General features: G+C 39.2%; 1 protein-coding gene and 1 long non-coding RNA gene across 5 annotated transcripts in view; one reads left to right on the top strand and one right to left on the bottom strand.

Annotated features, from left to right (window-relative positions):
* Positions 1 to 21,502, top strand: part of LOC135123729 (uncharacterized) — a 251,917-nt gene that overhangs the window by 85,449 nt on the left and 144,966 nt on the right. The window lies entirely within an intron of this gene.
* LOC135123165 (uncharacterized) lies at positions 19,830 to 20,730 on the bottom strand. Its single transcript, XR_010279570.1, has 3 exons — positions 20,566 to 20,730; positions 20,329 to 20,504; positions 19,830 to 20,274 (listed from the first exon to the last, which is right to left on the bottom strand). It is a non-coding gene; the product is annotated as an uncharacterized LOC135123165 (long non-coding RNA).

Genomic DNA, 21,502 nt, shown 5'->3' with positions numbered 1-21,502 from the left:
AAACCTAAAATTAATTTGCCAGACATTAATTCGATTGCTAAACCTTGAAAAAGAACGACAAACTTGAGAAATATACTTCCGCCTGAAGCCAGTAGTCAGAGAGACACTTGCAGGATATATAGCTGAGAAGGAGACGGAAAATCAAACAAATTCCGATAAAAAAATGAAACATAAAGAAGAAAGTAAAATTAGAATATAATTTAGTTAGATAAGAGAAAATTGAAAAATCAAACGAACTTACCGTGAAGTTCGATTGCAATTACATGAGGCGTCTCGTCCGAACAACTTTGTAGTATCGCATCTTTAGTGCGCACGCCACAGATTTTTAGAGAATGAATTTTTTGAATTTCCCGCTCCGGCGTCTCACCACCGACTGTGTGCGTCAGCTGTCAAAGGTCACTTTTTATCAAAGACGGAGACATCACAACATGACGAGGTGGGAGAGGAGGGAAGGTGAGTTGTTCGGACGAGACGCCTCATGTAATTGCAATCGAACTTCACGGTAAGTTCGCTTGATTTTCCAATTACATTTCGGCGTCTCGTCCGAACAATTTTGTAGTAATTCAGAGATCCTTGTGATGTCGACTGTAGTCCTGGTGGCCCTAATTAAACAATAGTTATTAAATATTGTTTAATGAACAACGCTTAATATAGACTACAACCCACTAGGGTCTAATGTAGTCCGAAAATTTCCTTGTCATAATAGGTCTGTTGTAGAATCGGGCGAAGGTGGCTGTGGAAGTTGACCAGCCGGCGGTTCTTTGAATTTCATCAATAGATATTCCTCTTCGAAATGCGGCCGACGTGGAGGCATGTCGTGTGGAGTGAGCTGTAAAAACGCCCACATCAACGCCTGCCTCTTTTAGAATTTCTTTGATCCATCTACTAAGAGTCTCTTTTTCCACTGGTCTATGTGGAGGCCTAAAGGATACCCACATGGCGTCGGAGTCTGTCGGTTTTAATTCGGCAGTTTTTGTAAGATAATCCGTTAGCGCTTGTGCGGGGCAGATGTTAGGACTTCCCCTAAAGTAGGGGATGTGGAGAAGAGGTTGAAATCTATTGGGTCCGGAAGTTTTTATCTGTTGGGGTATCTTTATGTAGATAGCGTCATTGGTCGCTGAGATGTTGGGTATTCTGATTAGGGAGATTGTCTGTATGCGATGTCCAGTAGTAAGCGCTAAAAGTAAGAGAACTTTTTGGGTCAGTTTCTTTAGTGAAATGGAGTTGTGTGGATATAGGGCCCGAATGTGTTCGATGACCGGGTGTGTGTCCCAGGTGATGTCGTATTTGGGCTTTTGCGGGCGTATTTTGGAGATACCTTTTAAGAAACGTCTGATTCCTGGGTCATCTGTAAGGTTGCGGATTATTGCTGCTAGTGCAGATCGATGTGAATTGAAGGTGCCGAATTGGTGATTGGAGTTATTCAAGATATGTTGCAGGAATTCGATGACCTCAACTGGGGTGGCTTCATAGATTCAGCAGTTCTGTTGTTTGCGGTACTCCCACCAGAGTTTATATGTGCTGTTGTACTGCTTTCGGGTCGTTGGGGCCAAGGATTGTAGCATTGTTTGAGAGGCGTTATTGGTTAGGCCTTTTCGGAGGAATGCTTCCCTGATAATGTGGTGGCAACCAGGGTAAGTTGATGTGCCAGTGGGTGAGGTGTCCTAGAAGGAGAGAGCAGAAGCTCATTCCTTGGTTCAAAAATTAACAATTTTTTAGTACGTAATTTCACGAATAAGGGAAACCACGGCTGGGACCTCCAGTATGCAACGACCAGGATGCCTTCGGCTTGATTTTGTACTATTTTATTAATGGTACGGTGTATCAGAGCAAAAGGGGGGAATGCATAAAACTGTTTGTCAGTCCATGAGGCTGTGAATGCGTCAATTGCTATGGATTCTGGATCGAAAGTCCAGGATATAAATTTTGAACATTTGGTGTTCTGGTATGTCGCAAATATTCCTGGCTTGCCTAACTGGTCTATTATCTTTTGGTATCCTTTTGGGCAAAGCTCCCACTCGGTGTCATGAGGAAGGGCTCGTGATGCCTGATCTGCTTGAAAATTGGCTAAAGAACTGATATGGGAAGCTGGAATATAGATATCTCGCTCCTCACACCCCTGCCACAAATTACGGGCAGTTGCTGAGAGAGCTGGGAACCGGATACTACCCATCTTGTTAATGTAATATTGCGCTGTCGTATTATCAATGCGTATGAGGATGTTACATGCTTTAAGATTTTTTGCAAAACATTTTACGCCATAGAAAGCTCCCATTAGTTCTAACTGGTTAATGTGGAGTTGTTTTTCCACACTAGTCCACCATCCTAGTGCCCTCCTCCCCTCACACACAGCACCCCAACCGGTGGTGCTAGCATCGGTATAGATTTCTAACACGGGGTTTTGGAGGATTAGACTTTGTTGGTTTTTGGTGGCACTTGCGTTTGTTATCCACCACCTCAAATCCTCCCTTCCCCCTGGGCCGAGCTGCATCTTTTTCCTGTAGTTAAGCTGTGATTTTTGTAGTGCCTGCCACTTTTCCCTCTCGAGGTTCTTTGTATATAGCCAGCCGAATTTCACAGCTGGGCAGGCCGATACCAATGTTCCAACGAACTGCGCAAGCTCACGGATGGTGATTGAGGACGTTCTGAGAATCCGTTCCGCGCAGTACTGGACCTTTGTGTGTTTTTCATTGGGGAGGGTTAGTTTCATTGTAATACTGTTAATTTCGAATCCCAGGTATCGGCACTTTTGGGTTGGGTTAAGTTGTTTTAGATTTAGAATAAATCTGAATCTCCCGTTTGATTTTTTGGTTAGGAAGTAAGGGGATAAAAATTCGTCAGTTGAATGTTCACACTGAGCTACTACTCCCTGGCTCAGAAGCTCCTCCACTGAATGATGGAGTCGAGTAATTTCAGTTGGAGTGTATACTGCTCGTGAAGCTATATGCGGTTTTGGTTCTGATTTAAATGGTAGTTTATAACCTTTAAGCCAGCTTAGTATGGTGCGGCTGGGACAAATTGTTTCCCATTGGGGGAGAAACCAAGATAGTCGTCCAGCAATGTGTTTCGAACGTACCTGGATTAATAACGTCGGCTGCTCCGTCTGAAGTTCTGGTTGCTTTTGTTCGTGGTGGGGGCTTGGCCCCAAGATCGCGTCTGCTCCCTTTGACGAGACGGCCCTGGCCGGTTTAAACGATTGACGTTCGGTTGTGTTTTTGCTGGTGTGGTAGGCTGCTGGAGTTTATATGTTGGTTTATTTGCTTTGAGTGTTTTGCCTGTCGACTCGATTGTTTTAGCTGCTCTCACTCGCTTACCTAACTCATCCCCAAATAGAAGGGTTGTAGGTTTTTGAGCTGTGACAGCATCTTTAACTGCTTTTGAGAGTGTCGATAATGTGGGTAAAATAATGGCACGACGGTTTGAGGAGAACCTATAAAAAAGCTCCGTTAGCAACCTACCCGCATCATGCAACGACGTAAGTAACTCCTCTTTTTGTTGGTCAGGTGCCTGAAAGGTTTTGTGCAGGACTATGTCAAGACATTTGGCCAATGCAGTTAGGCCCACTCCTAGCAAGTTTTGGTCAGCTTTTTGGTAACCGTCTTTCTGAATGGTACTTGCTGGCATTGTGGCTTGGATCTCTGCATTGATTCCTGGTGCTATTAGCACAGATGACGGCCTATAAGCAGCAAGGAGGTGCTCCTTATTCTCTTTGTCGAGACCATTTTTAATAATATGAGCCCACCTTGACTTAACCTGTGGATGCATAATCTCTGGCTCTACGGCGGGTTGTGAAGGATCTGCACCCAAAACTTTAAGGGCTATGGCATCGAGATCAGATAGTTCAGTGTCTAAATCGAGCACCTCCGCTGGGTCGCTTACTAGCGAATGGGGTGGCTCTGATTTATTATCCCCCGGTTCGGGGGTACGAGAGCTCCGAGGGCTGGGCGTGTTACGATCTGAGATATTGTCGAAGCTACAGCTCCGTAACTCTAACGTTGGAGAACGCTGAGTACGTGAACTAGCCCGTTCGGAGTGCTTTGGTGAATGCACTGACCTTGACCTACAACGAGAGCGTGCCCTGTGCCTTCGAGGGCTGCGTCGCTGTAGTGGACTCCTACAACGAGATTTGTGTCGACGTTTGCTGGTTTTAATGTCTCGTTCGAGCTTTTTTAACTTTTTCAGTACGCGCTCCATGTCGACCTCGGATGAAGAGGAGCGCTCGTGTTTTCGCTTTTTTCCCATCTCTATGAGTTCCTAAAAGGTTTGCTGCAAAGAAAGTGTTAAATTGCCTGAAAATAAATTCTAGATTACGGTATTTTCCAAGCGGAAATCTCACGGAGTGTATGGCGTGTGCACAGAAGCTAGGAGGATAGAATTTTAGGAGAAGGGACTGTGTATGCGCTCTACGTAAAATGTTGACGCCAGTTACTTTCCGCATGTTTTGGCGGCCCGCTAGAGGCGCTGCGTGATCGGCACCCGACTTTCAAACAGCCTAAATAGGTAATTCAAAGAAAAAAGTAAATTAAATTCTGCTAATATACATAATATCAACAGAAATCAATTGAAATTGAGAAAGAGTGCATCAGATCCATCTATATTATTTTTTTACTCATATAAAATGTAGATGAGTAATACTAGAGGTTTATTGATTACTACTTAACAAATATTTCTTTTAACTCTTAACGTATCAAAATTATCAATTATTAATCAAAAGACTTACCTTGTTGTTGCATTTTTTGCTGATGTGTACTGTGTGAAGAAAAAAATATATCTTCTTTTGAAATGAAATACATTTTTAGGAAATTCATTTATTCTTGCAGTAGACATACAAATTACAAAACATGGTACAGTTTTGGACGTTGAATTTCGGGCAGACTCATTATTCAGCTGACACATCTCTAAAATAGCCTTTATTTATCATAACCAAATTTTAACTTTTGACTTGCAGACTTGCAGTGTGACATGTGATACATTAAAATAATAAACTGAAGTGTTACTTGTATAGTGATTTTTTCAAACGTCAATCATAATGACAGTAAGGTATAGACTACAGTGGATTTTTTTAAATATCAGAAAATTACTGCCGAAATTCAATGTCCAAAACTGTAAAAGGCAAGCAACTGATTACATTTTAATCAACTTGGCTTGTTTTTTTTTAATGTGGCGGCTTTATTTTCGGTTTTCTTATTTTCCATCAAATAGAACTGCTAGTTACAGATGATGACTCTTCCTCAAAAATACTATTTGAGGTACTTGGAATTCCTTCAATCATTAGAGGATTTTTTTTGTTTACTAAAGTTCGTGTCGGTAGTTTCCGTTTGTTTTTTTTAATTTTTGTTAGGTAGCTGGGGCAATTGGGAAAAATTGTGGGTACCGAGTTATGTTTCAATTTTGGATTAACATACGGAATCACTACCTATTAAAACAAACTTAGTGATGAAACTGCTAGGTGCCACAAATAACAATAAAGGTGGATTTATACACATCAATTTAGCATTCAAGATTTAATTTAGTCTAAAATTTACTGTATCAGTACGACTGTAGATAAAAAAAAAATAACTTAAAATTCACCAATAATACAAAACCCTCAATTTTCACGTGCGTTCTCTTCAAAAAAATATAAAAAATATTCCTTAAATTATATTTTAAATGTTATATTGGTTTGCATAAATTCACCCTAAGACATTGTTCATGAACTCACCGAGCCTGATTGCCATTCTCTCAAGATACAATCCGATGTGAAATGTTTCTCACATAAAACATCTCGAACTGACAATTGCCTATCAGCCCGGGGAATATTATGTTGCCATTTCTTTAATAATTCTGGATCTTTAGGGGCACGAAACAAACTACATTTTTCGTTATTACTTTTGTAGCCACTTGTACAGTTTGGTGCGAAACATTTATTGTTTTTGAGGCTCATTTTCAAAATATAACCTATAAAAATCGGACTGTACTCATCATTTGCGTTGACTACTCACGCTACACTATATGCTGTTAGCTTTGTATATGATAACTATTGTTTATATGGTTAAATAGCAGCTCAACAATCGTTTTTTTCATAAAAATTAACACAAATACACGTACCAACTACGTTAAAGTCGGGTGCCGCTGTACCACTAGCGCCGCGGAAACTCAGCGGCACAATGTGAACTACGTAGTCCCTTCTCCTATTTATTTATCCTCCTAGACAGAAGATACGAAGTGACATTTGACAGCTGACGCACACAGTCGGTGGTGAGACGCCGGAGCGGGAAATTAAAAAAATTCATTCTCTAAAAATCTGTGGTGTGCGCACTAAAGATGCGATACTACAAAGTTGTTCGGACGAGACGCCGAAATGTAATTAGAATGTATTATTGAAGGTTAAAAAATTACATTTTTTATTTAAAATGCTCAGGTAACACACACAAATTACAAATCATTAATATTAAATATTCAAATCTATTGACAGTTTTTAATTTTTTAATCCATAATCGCATTACAAAAAAAGGATGCATCTTCATATTCGTCATCATCGTCGCTCTCATTATCGGAAGGATTGATATCATCGTCATCGGCATTGTTGGGCTCTTATTCGTTGAAAATAAATAAGTGGACTGTATTTCTACTTTGTTTTATTTTAACTTCCTTCGATGGTTACATTGCAACGATCCGACTTACACTGCTAATGTCCACACAAAAATGTCATGATATTAGGGGGGAAATAGCCCGTCCAAACCCTGCCGCCAGAGGTGGTGCGAGCCGCACTTCAGACGGCGGCCGCCTTACAAGGTTGAAGGTCCGCACACGTGCAGCTGCCTTACAAAGACATGGCCAACACGTGGAGGCCGCACCGACAAAATATAAAAAATGTCCTAAACATGCTCCGCCCGTTGAAGTAATTAACTTCAAACTATCATGAAATAATGAAAACCTACCACTATTTACACAATTCAAAACCTAAATTGACCTTACAACAGTGTGATTATGATTAAGTATACACATTGTTATCAAAAATATATAAAACTAAAACTATGAAGTGTAAACAGCAAAATTAAATAAATTCGAATACAAAACATTTAACGCATTCTGAAAAAAGTGTTCTATATGCGTCTCTAGTAACTCACTCACCAACACCTTTTTAATCGAGTACTCTGCTATCTCACTCCCGGTTTCACTCACTGACAGGTAATATGCATACCTTTTTAACTGAGCGCCTTGTCGTACTACTCGTGGTTTTCACTGTAACAACTCGCACAATACCGTCTTGACCTGGGTGAACATCGACGACTCGGCCTAATTTCCACCTTAAAGGTGGTAAGTTGTCTTCCACTAAGACAACCATGGTTCCTGGAGTGATGTTGGGTGAAGCGGATTGTTGACCCTTGGGACGCTGCTGGAGCTGTTGAAGATATTCCCTTTGCCATCTCTGCCAAAAATGCTGCCGTAGGTTCTGAACTCGCTGCCAACGGCTCAACCTGGTCAGAGGGATTGCTCTGACGTCATCTTCGATGGGTGCCGTTAAAGGGGCCCCAATTAAAAAGTGACCCGGTGTGAGGGTATCCAGGTCGTTATTTTTGTACCAGCAGTAGTGGTGTTTCCTTACTGGAACTTTCTTGAAACTACAGCGGATCGTTTTGAAACTCACGACGTGGTGGTGTTTCCTCACTGGAACTGCTGCCCACTGCTTCCGTCGTTGTTTTTGTACCAGCAGTAGTGGTTTTTCCTTACCGGAACTGCTCCCCACCCTTAATATTAGGTACACTGGCACGTCTTTTAAATTACACTAGTTCGCGATCCGGGTCGAATGATCAAAAATGTTGGGTTCTTATTCGTTGAAAATAAATAAGTGGACTGTATTTTTACTTTGTTTTATTTTAACTTCCTTCGATGGTTGCATTGCAACGATCCGACTTACACTGCTAATGTCCACACAAAAATGTCATGATATTAGGGGGGAAATAACCCGTCCAAACCCCGCCGCCAGAGGTGGTGCGAGCCGCACCTCAGACGGCGGCCGCCTTACAAGGTTGAAGGACCGCACACGTGCAGCTGCCTTACCGCCAACACGTGGAGACCGCACCGACAAAATATAAAAAATGTCCTAAACAGGCATTGTTATCGTCTCTTAATAATCTATCATCTGCAACAAAGAAAAAGCTCATGTTAGTACAATTCTTTTGTTTCTTGCTTACTTTGAATGATAATATCTGCAATTGATGATGGTAATTGCTCTCCCAGGAACCAGACAAAATCATACTATGAAAGATGATATTCCAACCGGAAGCAACTGGAGATAGAGAGGTTGGATGTTTCAAGTGAGCATTTCTCCAAAGCTTAGTCACGTAGCGGACCCTCAATAAATGTTGATACAATTCTGCTTTACAGGGTGGCAAACTCGATGAGTCAAAATTCCGAAATTTTTTCTCAAAATTTTCATTAGAATTTTTTGATTGAAAAGTACTTGAGAATAAATTAAATCGAACACTATTGACATCCGACGAATTTTTTGCTCCATAAATTTGGCAAACAAATTTTTCAAGGATTACAAAAGTTCTTTCAAGTAATTCTTCGTCATCATCCGTTGTAATGTTTCCAAAAGCTAAGCCTAACTTTTCCTTTTCTAAAAAATGCCGGCGTGTAATCACACCCAGTGATTGCGTGGAAGCATGGTAAAGTTTTAGACAAAGAATCTCCAAAGATTCGATATAACTCATTAACGTTGATGTATCGCTGATGATTCCTACACCAATGTTGATCCAAATTACCCAGTAGTATAATCAAAATATCAGAGTCAGAACAGCGTATAACGACGTCTGCGTCAAAATCGATTTGGCATATATGATAAATAATGCGAGAATCAGCTTCTTCGTGTTCTTCACATGATAAAGATTCTTCAACGCTCCGTACGACTTTGTTATTCAACACTTTATATGAATATCATTTGTTGAAACTGACATAAATGATTTTTTCACCAATGAAAGGTACCATGTCTTCACTATCCCAGTGATCAATAAAAAAGTTAACTAGAGCTATTTTAAATTCGATGTTCTTCAGTTCTGCTGAGAAATTGTGTGGCCGAATTTGATTAGGACCAATTGATGCAGGGGTAGTTGACTCTTCTCGCCGTGAACGTTCAAAATCTTTAATTGAAGGTGAAAAGTACTGGTCAAAAATCACATCAATACGATCAGATTTCATCTGGGAGATCGAAGAAAGAAACTTTTTAGAGATAGCATCGAAGATTTGTGGTACATCTTTCATGGTGTGCAATATGAAAAAACCATCAACGATACTAATGTCAAAAGATGACGGGTATTCATCAGCGGTGGTTTCCAATTTCTTCTCCATCAATTTTGTTAATTGAGATTTGTCGGTTTTACAAATTGAGCCATCTGGATGACACATAGACGTTGGCAGCGGGGTAAGTGGGAATAACAAGACTTTTTCGATGTCAACCTTGTGGGTAAGAGATATTCGACCAAATAAATCTCTTTGCATGCGCAGTTCAACAACTTTATTCCCAAGAGTTAACTTCTTTTTCTTTGGAGCTTCTGCGAAATTAAACACACGATTTTTTTTAATCGGCTTGTCAAATCTACTCTTATCCTCGGAACATTCATTGATAAACTGATTTCGTAGTGCCTCACCATTTTCTTCGATATTAAGTAAATAATCAGCAATCTCAGGAGAAACAGGCTTTGAAGTAGCAATATTGTAAAGATTTTCGTTATCTAAATTAGGATCAAATGGGTTGCAATTTTTTTCCAGAATTTCCACAAAATCGGCTATTTATTTACCGTAGATTTTGATTCTATTCGGTTGTAAATCTGCCGTTACATCTTGCAAGTATCTCAAACCACAAATATCCAAAACATGAGAAATTAAAGCAGCTCTTATACTGTGACTTTTTGACCAACGTTGACGCGCTGCTATAGAGTTGGTAAAATGGGAAATTCCACTAAGGCGTCTGGCTGCATCAGCATTTATCGTTTGTTCCAGTGTAGTAAGATCTATTGGAACTCTTGAGAATGGCTTATCGGTTCTTTTGACTCCAAAAAATCCATTATTAAAGTCATCTTCTAGCCCTGGGTGTGTTTCTGCGACATTGTTCAAATTGTCTACATATTTTACACAGTATCGAGCGTAGTTAGGTTGATTAACAATGAAAAATAAGTTGGCCATTTTAGGAATCACGGATTTAAACATTTGGAAGTCACCCATACGTATGCTTCTCGACAAGTTTACGTAGTAACTAATCAACTGGATATAGATAATATAAAACTGTGCTGTTTTTCCATGGTTACCTTGCCTCGTCTTTTCAATATGTTGTTGATAAGAAGTGAGCAGCTGTGATAAAATTTCATTCGGCAACACATCTGTAAGCGTTGATGATGGTGTTATTTTTTTCTCCTGGGATTCGAGAAGATCTTCATAAATTTGTCCTTTTACAAAATCGTGTTCAACACGTTTTGTTTTTAAAAATTGATGAAAATGTAATATTTTTAAGCCTAGCGCCACTAATGGATGCAAGCGTTTGCACCGGTTGAAGTGTTTACCTTCAATAATTCCATTTACAGACCCCGAAGCGATGATTTTACTCTCAATCATCATGTGAGATAGTCCACATTCATCGATGAAAGTATCAACTGCTTTGAAGAAAGCCATCATCAAATGAAAGGAGCCAAGATGAATGAAAAGATTACTAAACTTCAGACCTTCTGTTGCTTGAATTTTGTAAGCTATTTTAGCAATTGCTAAATCATATGTCACTTGCACATAAGTTCGCCCACATTCTTTACCAACATTTTGTGCTTGTTCCATTGTGTATGCTACCACTGACACATTTGTAGGTGATAAATTAATTGGTGTAAGATAAGATACTTTCTGTTTTGGGCTGTTGTCTTCTATAATTCGACAATTAAATCCTGTCCATGACGGTGTATTCGGCACGTGAAAAACATGTGATAGCAAATACAATACATCAATCATTTGTAATAAAGAGCAATTTTGTGGAGGTGGTTGATCAAGTTGGACTGGTGTTAAGCGACCGATCATTTTTAATCGCTTGCTGTAGGGAGTAAGTAATATCAGGAGTAATTTCAGTTAGTGATCGTCTTCTCTTTGATGGTGGTGGTGGTGGTAACATATTTTCTGCATTTGTATCAACGTTATCTTCATTCAATACACTATGGGCATTATCGTCGATGTTTTGGTATATGATCCCCACAGTATCGTGTAAAGTTTCTTTTCCATTCAATGTGTCAACGTATCTATCGAAATTGTCGAATGCTACACCTGTGCATAGTGAGGGATTTAGAATAATATCTGGAGGACAAACTTGAGTTTGATGAACAGATGAAATAGTTGCTTTAGTTTCCAATTCCTCTAGAATGGTATAGTTACAGCAATGTCCAAATCTATTCAAAATATTTATAATTTTTTTGCTGCTTATCAGACTTTTCATAGTCATACCAAGAGTGATGTGTTTGGAAGGTTTAATTGTACCATTACTTACACAAAAAATTGCATCAGCAGCCATCGAGGAACTTAATCGATTACAATTGAGACCATCTCTGCGCCGAATATCCTTACCCCCAATCAATGTTTTAAAGAATCGATCTAATTTATCAGGGATCACACATTCACCAGAAATTAAGTCGCTTGTTTTTATTTTGGATGGCAATTTCAATTTATCGATTTTTAAAATAGCATTTCGTAAAGTTAAGGCCACCTTATCAATGAGGTTGTCTTCTTCAAGTTTTGTCAAATCCTCTTCTAATAAAGTGCATTCTTGATGGATAATAATTTTTCTCTTTTAATTGAATTTTTGAAATGTTTCTGTATTTTTTCTTCCAGGTAATGATTAAATGATCAAAGGAACTTACCTTAAGTGAAGTTCGATCATAATTATGCAAGGCATCTGGCTCGAAGATATCATAAGAGAAGACATGTAGTATCGCTTTCTGGTACTGCTGGGACTAGGTTTAAAGAGTGGAGAAACTCTGGTAGACTCCCCTCTCCCTCCACAATCGGTGCGGTATGGGTTCATTACTTTGAAGGAATTTGTAACAATCATAACTAGCAGGTAAATGTTGATAAGTACGACCATCACATTTAGCGTTTTGGGGTGGGTTATGATATCTTCGAGCCAGATGCCTTGCATAATTATGATCGAACTTCACTTAAGGTAAGTTCCTTTGATCATTTAATTATGCGGCGGCATCTGGCTCTCGTATATCATAAGAGAAGACATGTAGTTGTTTAAAGAGTTATATTGTTACAAAACTGGGTACTGCTAAACGTAAACAGAACAATGGGTCTTTATGCCATAACGGGGCTAAAGTTAGCTGACAGGAATACAGCTGGAGAAAAAATTAACTCAGTTTTTTTTTTTTTTTAAACAAGGAGAAATTTGAGAGGAGAGCGTTCCTTTGATATGGAGTATTAGGTCCCTGGTTCTAGAATCGAACGAGCAAAAGCGAAATTATCATGCAAGGGACAATTATAGAACCGCGCAAACACTGTGGAGCGATGACTCCAACCCGCCGTTTGGTGGATGGTTTGTAAAGATACGCCCCTTCTAAAAGCAGAAGAAGTAGCAGCGTGGCGTGTGGAATGCGTGGTAAACAGGTCTGTATCGACGCCGGCTTCAAAGAGGATTTCTTTAATCCATCGACTGATCGTATCGCGGGACGCTCGATTATGCGGTTTTCTGGTCTGAATAAACAAGTAATCTGGGCTAGAATGTCGTATGTCCTCAGTTTCGTTGAGATAATTGAGTAATGTGGTTGCGGCACATATAGAAGGGTTTTCCTGAAAGAAGGGTAGCTGAAGACAGGGTTACGTTCCAGTCCAGGACGAAGTTTTGATTGTTTCCGTTATAAAAATTTGGATACCATCAGAGGACCGTTTGATGTTCGATTCGGGATCGCGCAGTAGAGATACGTATCTTCGACACTTGTGGTTAGCTTTAGAAGCAAAGAAATCAATTTGTGGAGCACCAAATCGTAACGTGATTTGGTTGAAGGCTCCGTCCGACAACTCATATTCGGTTTCCTCGGGAAGCCTGCGTGATTCCGAATCTGCTACTGTATTTTTCCCCGAGTTAATATATGAAGCAAAAAGCCATAAATTTCTTTCTTCGCAAAATTCCCAAATATCTCTTGCTAGGTTAGACAGCGCTGGGTATTGTATACTGCCCATGCGGTTTATGTATGATAAGGCAGTCGTATTGTCCGTTCTGATTAAAATGCTGCAAGATTTTTTATACTTTGCAAAGGATTTTAATGCGTAAGCAATTGCCAAAAGTTTTAGATAAATAATTTATGTGATGTTGTGATTCAGTAGCAGTCCACCAACCATGTGTCTTTTCGTCGTCGCAACAGGCTCCCCAACCAGTAAGAGACGCGTCAGTATAAATTACTAAGTCGTAGTTGTCAAAACGTATGTCATTGTGAGAGGTTTGAATTGCTGATTCCCACCATAAAAAATCATTCTGCAAGGTTGAAGAAAGGGACATGTAGGTGTCATAATTCATATGGTGATCTCTTAACGCTTTGAACTTCTCCCGCTCGAATGCTTTAATGTACATTAGTCCGTACTTTATCGCCGGACAGGCCGATACAAGTGTCCCTATAAACTGGACAAAAGCCCTAATTGAACAGCGGCTTCGGCTTTTAAAATCGCGAATCATATTAAGAGTCTTCTTGCGCTTTTCTAGAGGAAGGGAAATTGTCATGGTGTGGCTGTCCAAGATGAAACCCAAGAATTTGCATCTCTGCGATGGAATAGTTTGGGATTTATCCCAATTGATTAAAAACCCCAATGAAGTTAACACTTGGACAACCACAGAGACATTTCGAGAGCAAGCATTCCCCGAGTTCCCAAAGATGAGAAAATCGTCCAGGTAGATCACGCAACAAATGCCACGAGAGTGTAAACGGGATGCAATAGGGCGTGTGAGTTTTGTAAAAACCTGAGGCGCTGATGCCAAACCAAATGGCATACATGTGAATTCATATAATTGGTCATTATGTTCGAACCGAAGATATTTTCGATGGTCAGTGTCTACGTTTATCAGAAAATAGGCATCCTGCAGGTTAATCGTAGACATGTAGCAGCCCTTTTGCATTAGCCGGGCGGCTGTTCGATGATCTTCCATTTGAAAATGAGAAGTGGCCACAAATGTATTTAGTTGCTTAAGATTTAAGATGAAACGATCTTTCCCATTCGGTTTTTTGACTAGAAAAATTGGGGAAATGAACTGATCGTTGCGCGGCAGGCATTTGCGGACTGCGCCCTGAGCTAACAGGTGCTGGACGGCGCGGGCGATTTTTCCCTTTTCGGAGACAGAAAAATTTTGGCGCCTGGGAATAAAGTGTTGCTGAACTTCGCGAGAAAAAGGAATTTTATACCCCACTATATGGTCCAGCAACGTTCGGCTAGTAGAAATTGACCGCCATACAGAATGAAAATTCCGCAGGCGGCCTGCTATGTGTGGTACCTGTGTTAATGGTGATGCCTTTTCCGTTGCTGGGTGTACGAGGGAGTTTTCGGTCCTTTTTGTCTGCCCGCAATCAGCTCGCGTCGATTTTTAGATAAACAAAACATCAGGTCGGTCAACACTTGCCCGGCTTGGGTGAGAAGCGGCAAAACTTGACTTACGGAGGTGTTGTGATTTGTAATAATTTCATTAATGCTTTTCCCCAGGAAGCTAAGCCCCTGGCCCAACTGCGCTTGAGCGGCGCACCGAGAGTCGTCACGGGTTTGATTTGGGCCCGACAAAATAGTTCTGACGATCGGATTCAGTTTTGGTGGGATTAAGAATTCGCCATTAGACGGGATGACAACGTCTTTCAAAAGGGTCGATTTTTTGGCCGGATCTAAGCCCTGACAGCAAATTCTTTTCCAGCTGGCTGACAAGGTCGAGTGAAACTGATACGGGGCAGCTGCTGACGGGCCGGTCTCACCGAGCATTTCCAGTACGTGCGGATCGAGCGCCACGTCATCGTGTTCCTGGAATACCGGCTGTGCAGCGTCAAGGTTAGCTTCTCGATCGCTTAAGTGCTTAGGTTCAGACTGCACGGATTGGTTAGAATGACAACCTATTTCACCTGCAGCATCGAGTGCAGCCGAACCAGGCGTTGCCGTGCCACGCAGGCGACGGCCAACGTCGTCGTGGGGATGTTCGTTCACGGCACGCAGCTCGTGACTCGAACTTGTTGAAGGTTCGTCCGCGCCACGCAGCACGCGACCCGAACTTGGGGAATACGGGGGACTTCGATGTCGTTCAGCTTCGAGTCTTCGCAATCGCTTCCAAAGTTCTCGGCGGTCGTCCTCTGAGCTGGAGGAAGAGCGATGACGACGTTTGCGGGATTTGTGATGACCCATTGTTCAGTCCCAGACGACGAGCGGACGTGCGACGTGCCAAGCTCGAGCACTAGAAAACGAATGAACCCATACCGCACCGATTGTGGAGGGAGAGGGGAGTCTACCAGAGTTTCTCCACTCTTTAAACCTAGTGCCAGTAGTACCAGAAAGCGATACTACATGTCTTCTCTTATGATATACGAGAGCCAGATGCCGCCGCATAATTCGTTATGAGGTTGATATCCGATTGAGGTTGACGTTGTTGCTCATATTCCAATTCATTATTGTATAAATCCGAGAGAGACGATAACAAATACATTTCTTTTCTTTCAAAAACTTCTTTGTTAATTATTGAAATAATACGATGAAAAATATCTTTATGGATGATCCGGTTTTTATGCCAAGATGTGTGTGGAACGTCTGAAACTACTTTATTATAATTATTTAAAAAGGTTAATTCACAAGAATGGTGGTAAAAAATTGTTCTATTGGTGGATTTAAAGTTATTAATTTTCTGTAGAAGCTGTTCATTACCAAGTTTTTCCATCCACTCAATAATTTTATCGTAAAGTTTTAAATCATTTGATGAATGGAGATTTTGTTGTCTCCCCTTACTTTGCTTTCGATCTTTGTCACAAAAAAAACACACATTTTTAAGTTGTCGGCCTGTTGTATTTTCGTCGATACTTGAATCACACGTGGAGCTGGAACATCTCCTGACGTTGCCTGACAATCTGAACTTGAAGCAGCATTTTGTGATAATATCTCACTATTTAAACTTTCATGAGAAGGTCCTGATATGTTCGGATTATTTAAACTTTGTTCAATGTCTTCTGGAATGTTTAAACTTTGATCAATGTCTTCTGAAATATTTAAACTTTGATCAATGTCTTCTGGAATATTTAAATTTGAAGAAACAGCCTCACATGCGGTCTGACTGTTTGAACTTGTAGGTGGACTGGAGTTACTGGCATAATCTGCTTCTGATAATAAATCACGGTATTTTTTCATTAACGCTGTAAAATTACTGTAACACTGTCTATGATATCCATCTGTCTCATTTATTTGTGCAGGGAACTCAGTGTCATTATACTTTAATTTATCTTTTACTCGTACACTCAAAATTTCCTGGCATCTCTTTAGTTTTTCACTCACAAAAAGTGTTATTTTATCATTTGTGCCGTTACAAAAAACACATCGCTTTTTATCCCTAGCCATTGTAAGAAAATTTATAAATAAACAGTGAAAACAACGTAAACACAAACATGTGACTTTAGACTGACGCCATCTTGTAAATATGCCGGCTGCGCCGATGTCGCTGTCTATCTCCCTTGCACTCTACTACTTCTCTGTCTGACTACTGGCTCCAGACGGGAGTATATTTCTTAAGTTTGTCGTTCTTTTTCAAGGTTTAGCAATCGAATTAATGTCTGGCAAATTAATTTTAGGTTTTTGAGTACTAAAGGAACATAATATTAAAATGACAGACATACTAAAATGGTTTGAAAATTTTATAAAAAAAAAAAAAATGCGTATGGCATGTAGTTTGCAACGATAAAAGTGTCTGGCAATAAAATAATTGTGTTTAATAAACCTATCTGAAAACAAGAAATTAAAAATTAAGCTTCTTAAAATGCTTTCAAAATCTAGGATTTTTACCTAAGGCTTTTTTTCGCGAGTTCGCGTTGAAGTGAAAGTCACAACGGTTACTTAACCGGTCCGTTTTTGCGACATACGGTAATTGAGGGGAAGGTGTTGTGATGTCATAGAAAGCCGTCATCGTTTAGAACCGTGTTATGGTTTCAGTAACCCTGCTCAAGAGGTGGGTTACAAAATAGCGGTTATGAAAAGTGAGGTTACATGGTGCATGTTTTAAGATTTTACCGACAATAATGGGTGAAGAGAAGTTGGTTGAAATTTCGATAAATCACGAGGGGGAGGATTTTTTAGCATTTGTCAGATTGGAAACTGCAAATGTATTGTTGAATGGTGAGTGTTGATGTTGTAAAACATAACAATAATAATTATTATCTTTGTAATTAGATCCAGAGGCAGCTTCAAACTATGTTAGAAAACATCTTATTAGCGAACAACAAAATGCACAACACTCAGATAGTAATACTGGTGTCATCAGTGTGTGGTCAACAAAAAGGCCAAGTGTAAAAGACAGTAAGGCTACAGAAATATTCCTGGAATTACGCCAAAAATATGCCCACGAATTTGATGACAAAAAGCATGTGAAAACGCAATTATGGGGCAAAATTGCTCGTGAGATGTATGCATTGGGATTTGATGTGGGCACTGGACGTGATGCAGTTGAGAAACTACGACAGAAGTTCTCCAACCTCCAGAAGCAATACATGAAACATGTCTCGCATATGAAACGGACTGGCGAAGAAAAAAAAGAACCACCGCCATTCTTTTCAGAAATGCATGGTATCATGAGCAATAAACACAAAAGTGACCCCAAAAATTTACAAGACACTCTAGAAGCCTGTAGTAGTAGTTCAGTACAAGAGAGTGAAACTGATGATCTATTAGCCCCACAGTCGCCTTCGTCATGTGATCAAGAAAAGAAAGAAATGATAAAAAATAGATTCTCATTGAACAAGATTAGAAAGCCATCCACTTCAAATGTCCAATTAATTAATCTGATGCAAACGCAACATGAAGATGACAGAACAGAGAGGAGGGAGCAGTTTAACCGTTTAGAAAAATTATTACAACAGCAGAATGAACAACGAGAAAGGCTACTAAACACATTTGATAGCTTAATCCGTCAGAAAAAACGTAAGCACAATTCAGATTCAGACTCGGACTAGTTGTCTGAAGCTGTTCTCACCCTAACTGATGTGGACCTCACATGTTCTCATTTTATTTTGTTTAGAAAAGTAGATATTAGTATTTTTGTTAAATGAAGAACATATATTTTTTTTATATATATATTTTTATTGTTCAGTTACATTAATATATCATATTATACCGGGCATTTTTTTTTAAACTGAACATATCCCTATGTTCAGTTTTAAAACGACGCAGTCAATTGCAACTGTAATGCAACCAACATTACAACAACTCCATCGTTTAAAAAAGTAGAATCAAATAGAATGCTTTGAAATGTTTTCTAAAATGTCAAAACTGCTTGCACACAATGTATTCGACAGAAGAAAAAATTCAAATACTGCAATGGTACCAAGCTGGTAGTAGCATGCGAATTGTAAGAGATTTATTTTCAATACAGTACCCTACTAGGCCAATTCCGTCTCTCGCAACAATTTGGAACATAATTAAAAATTTTAATGCAAGAGGATGTGTCGTCAATAGCCATCATCAAAGAAATAGGAGATGTCACATTTTAACCGAAGAGATGAAATTAAACGTATTATGCTACGCTGAAGAGGAACTACTTCGGTATTTCCAGATTCTCAATTCGAAAAGTTTTGAAATAATGTCGATTTAAACCATATAAATTTAGGAATCATCAATACCTCACTGAAGAGGATAAAATTAGGAGGACGGATTTTTGTGAATTGATGTTTAACTCACTGAACACTAATGAACAACTTTTAGAAAACATTATGTTTACAGACGAGGCATCATTTAGTAGGAATGGCGAAGTTAATTCACAAAATTATCGGTCAAATTTTCTACAATTTTATTATTCAATGCTATTTATGCCAAAATGTTCTTATTACAGATACTGGGCCCGCACAAATCCTCATGTGCAAAATTTAATTCGCCATCAAGTACAAGAAAGACTAAATGTGTGGGCTGGCTTAATAAACAATAGGTTCATTGGACCATTTTTTATTGATGGCAATTTAAATGCAAATACATTTCTTAGACTTTTAAGGGACCATATTATTCCTGAAATTGAACCACTAAATATTGAGAATATTTGGTTCCAGATGGATGGTGCACCAGCACATTCGTGTAGAATAGTTACGAATTATTTAAATGATGTATTTGGTGAACGTTGGATAGGCAGATTTGGTCCTGTAGCTTGGCCTGCACGATCACCAGATCTTTTGCCAAATGATTTTTTTCTCTGGGGACACCTACATAATACAATTTATGATCACGTAGAAATTCAAACAATTCAGGAGTTACAAGAACGAATAGTCAGAGCTTGCCAAGAGTTGAATCCAAATTTCGTACGAAATGCAGTGCAAGGATTCCATCACAGACTTGGTTATTGCTTGGAACAGGGAGGCGGTCATTTCGAATATTTGTTATAAAATTTAGTTTTTGTTTTATAAAATTTTTGTCGTATTTATGGTTTTGTTTATTGTTGAACATGTGCATAACACGCTGTAGTTTCGGTGAAAAAGCTCTGCTTTACTCAAACGATTTCTCGTGGTTATGCAACCAACAATGTTCCTGCATTGACAGCGTCGTTTTAAAACTGAACATAGGCCTATGTTCAGTTTAAAAAAAAATGCCCGGTATATTATTCTCATTAACATTATTCATTAAATACCTTGCTATATCATTTCTCTTATGTTCTCCACGCCGAAATGCTTCTCTGTCGTTTTCTTCTACGTGATCTTCTTCTGGACGAATTTCTACCTCTTCGGCCGGCCACTCATCCCCATTCAGGTAACAAAAATTGTGCAAAATACATGCAACTGTGGCGATTTCAATAGCTTTACTGACTGAGTATGTATTTATGTATTGTAATCTAGCCCATCTCCCTTTGAGAATACCAAACGTATGTTCAATGCAAACTCGATCCGAACTTAAACACCAATTATGATGTCTTTCCCTTCTGGTTAAATTATTTCTCCTAGAAAACGGTGTCATAAGCCACGTTCTCAAAGGAAAAGCGCTGTCTCCTATTAAATGATCCTCTTCATTGGGAAAATATATATGTTTTCCATATGTTTCAATATGTCTCACCAGTGCACTATTTGAAAACACCTACAAAATAAATGAATGGCCATTACATTTTAACTTCTTGTATTTAATTCTTACTCTTGAATCATGTGCTGACCCTGGATAACCAACAAAAACATATGTAAATAAGTTTTCAGCATTGCATATTCCCATTAAATTGATGGAATATGTTTGGTGTCTGTCAATATAACTATCATGTTGGTTTGCTGGTACCTTCAGTTTAATATGTGTTCCGTCGACTGCACCAATCACATCTAAAATATTACATAAACGTGAGACTTTTTACTTACATTTCTTTCAGATTTAATTATTTACTAGGATATCCTTTAAATCCATCCTTAATTGCACGATATTCATCTTCGGTTTTTGGCCAAAATATGTACTTCTTTTTTAACTGTAATGTTAGGTATAGCAAACTATTAACAATATTCATTACAGTGGAAGGTACCAAATCAAAGTGATCAGCAATTGACAACAGTGTGTCTTGTCTTGATAAAAACCATAAAAAAACAAGTACACTTTTCTCTGAGGCAACAGGGTAGTTACCACCTCTGTATTTCTTTCTAATTAAATTATTCGTATCTTGTGCAATAAGAACATCAACGAATTTTCGAAATGTTGTCCTTTGCATCCTAAATAATTCATAAAATGTTCTGTCGTTGTATGCCTCTAACCAAACAGAATGATCAACTGTTTGTCGTATATGTTTTTCCCTAATCTTCCAAAATATCTGCTTTCTCTTACGTCCAAGTAGCTGTTCATAATTAACTACAATCGAAGCATCGGAGAAAACTAAATCGATTAACACAAACAGATCCACATTATTCATGTACGGGATTAACGCCATTATTTTATATAAAATCTACAAAAAGTACTTCATTCATCAACTAAAGCAATATCCATCTTTATGTATGTACTTACGTGAATTTTTTTTGTCTGACATAAATCCTTGCTGATTTGTTGATTACATTACCACTTTTGTTGAAGAAAATAAAATGTCAATTTTTTCCCCCTATATGAGCTTACGTACAACATTTTTGCGGAGACTCAGTAACCGTGTTCTAAACTGACGTCATACGAAGAGTGGGGGTATAACACTTCGTAACCGCTATTCTACAACACGGTTAGTCGCGAAAAAAAGCCTCTATACAGGTAGGATGCGCACTAATAAACCCAACCGCCACGGCCAGCCAGATGAGCTAGGGTCTACCCGATACAGGAAGGAGAACAAAATATCAAAGAATCAGCTGAC

Source organism: Zophobas morio, unplaced genomic scaffold (assembly GCF_036711695.1).
Source record: "Zophobas morio isolate AGI-343-1 ecotype UQ-CSIRO unplaced genomic scaffold, CSIRO_AGI_Zmor_V1 ptg000006l, whole genome shotgun sequence".
Classification (NCBI taxonomy): domain Eukaryota; kingdom Metazoa; phylum Arthropoda; class Insecta; order Coleoptera; family Tenebrionidae; genus Zophobas; species Zophobas morio.
The sequence above is the reverse complement of the archived record's forward strand: the minus strand, read 5'-3'. Positions and strand labels throughout refer to the sequence as shown.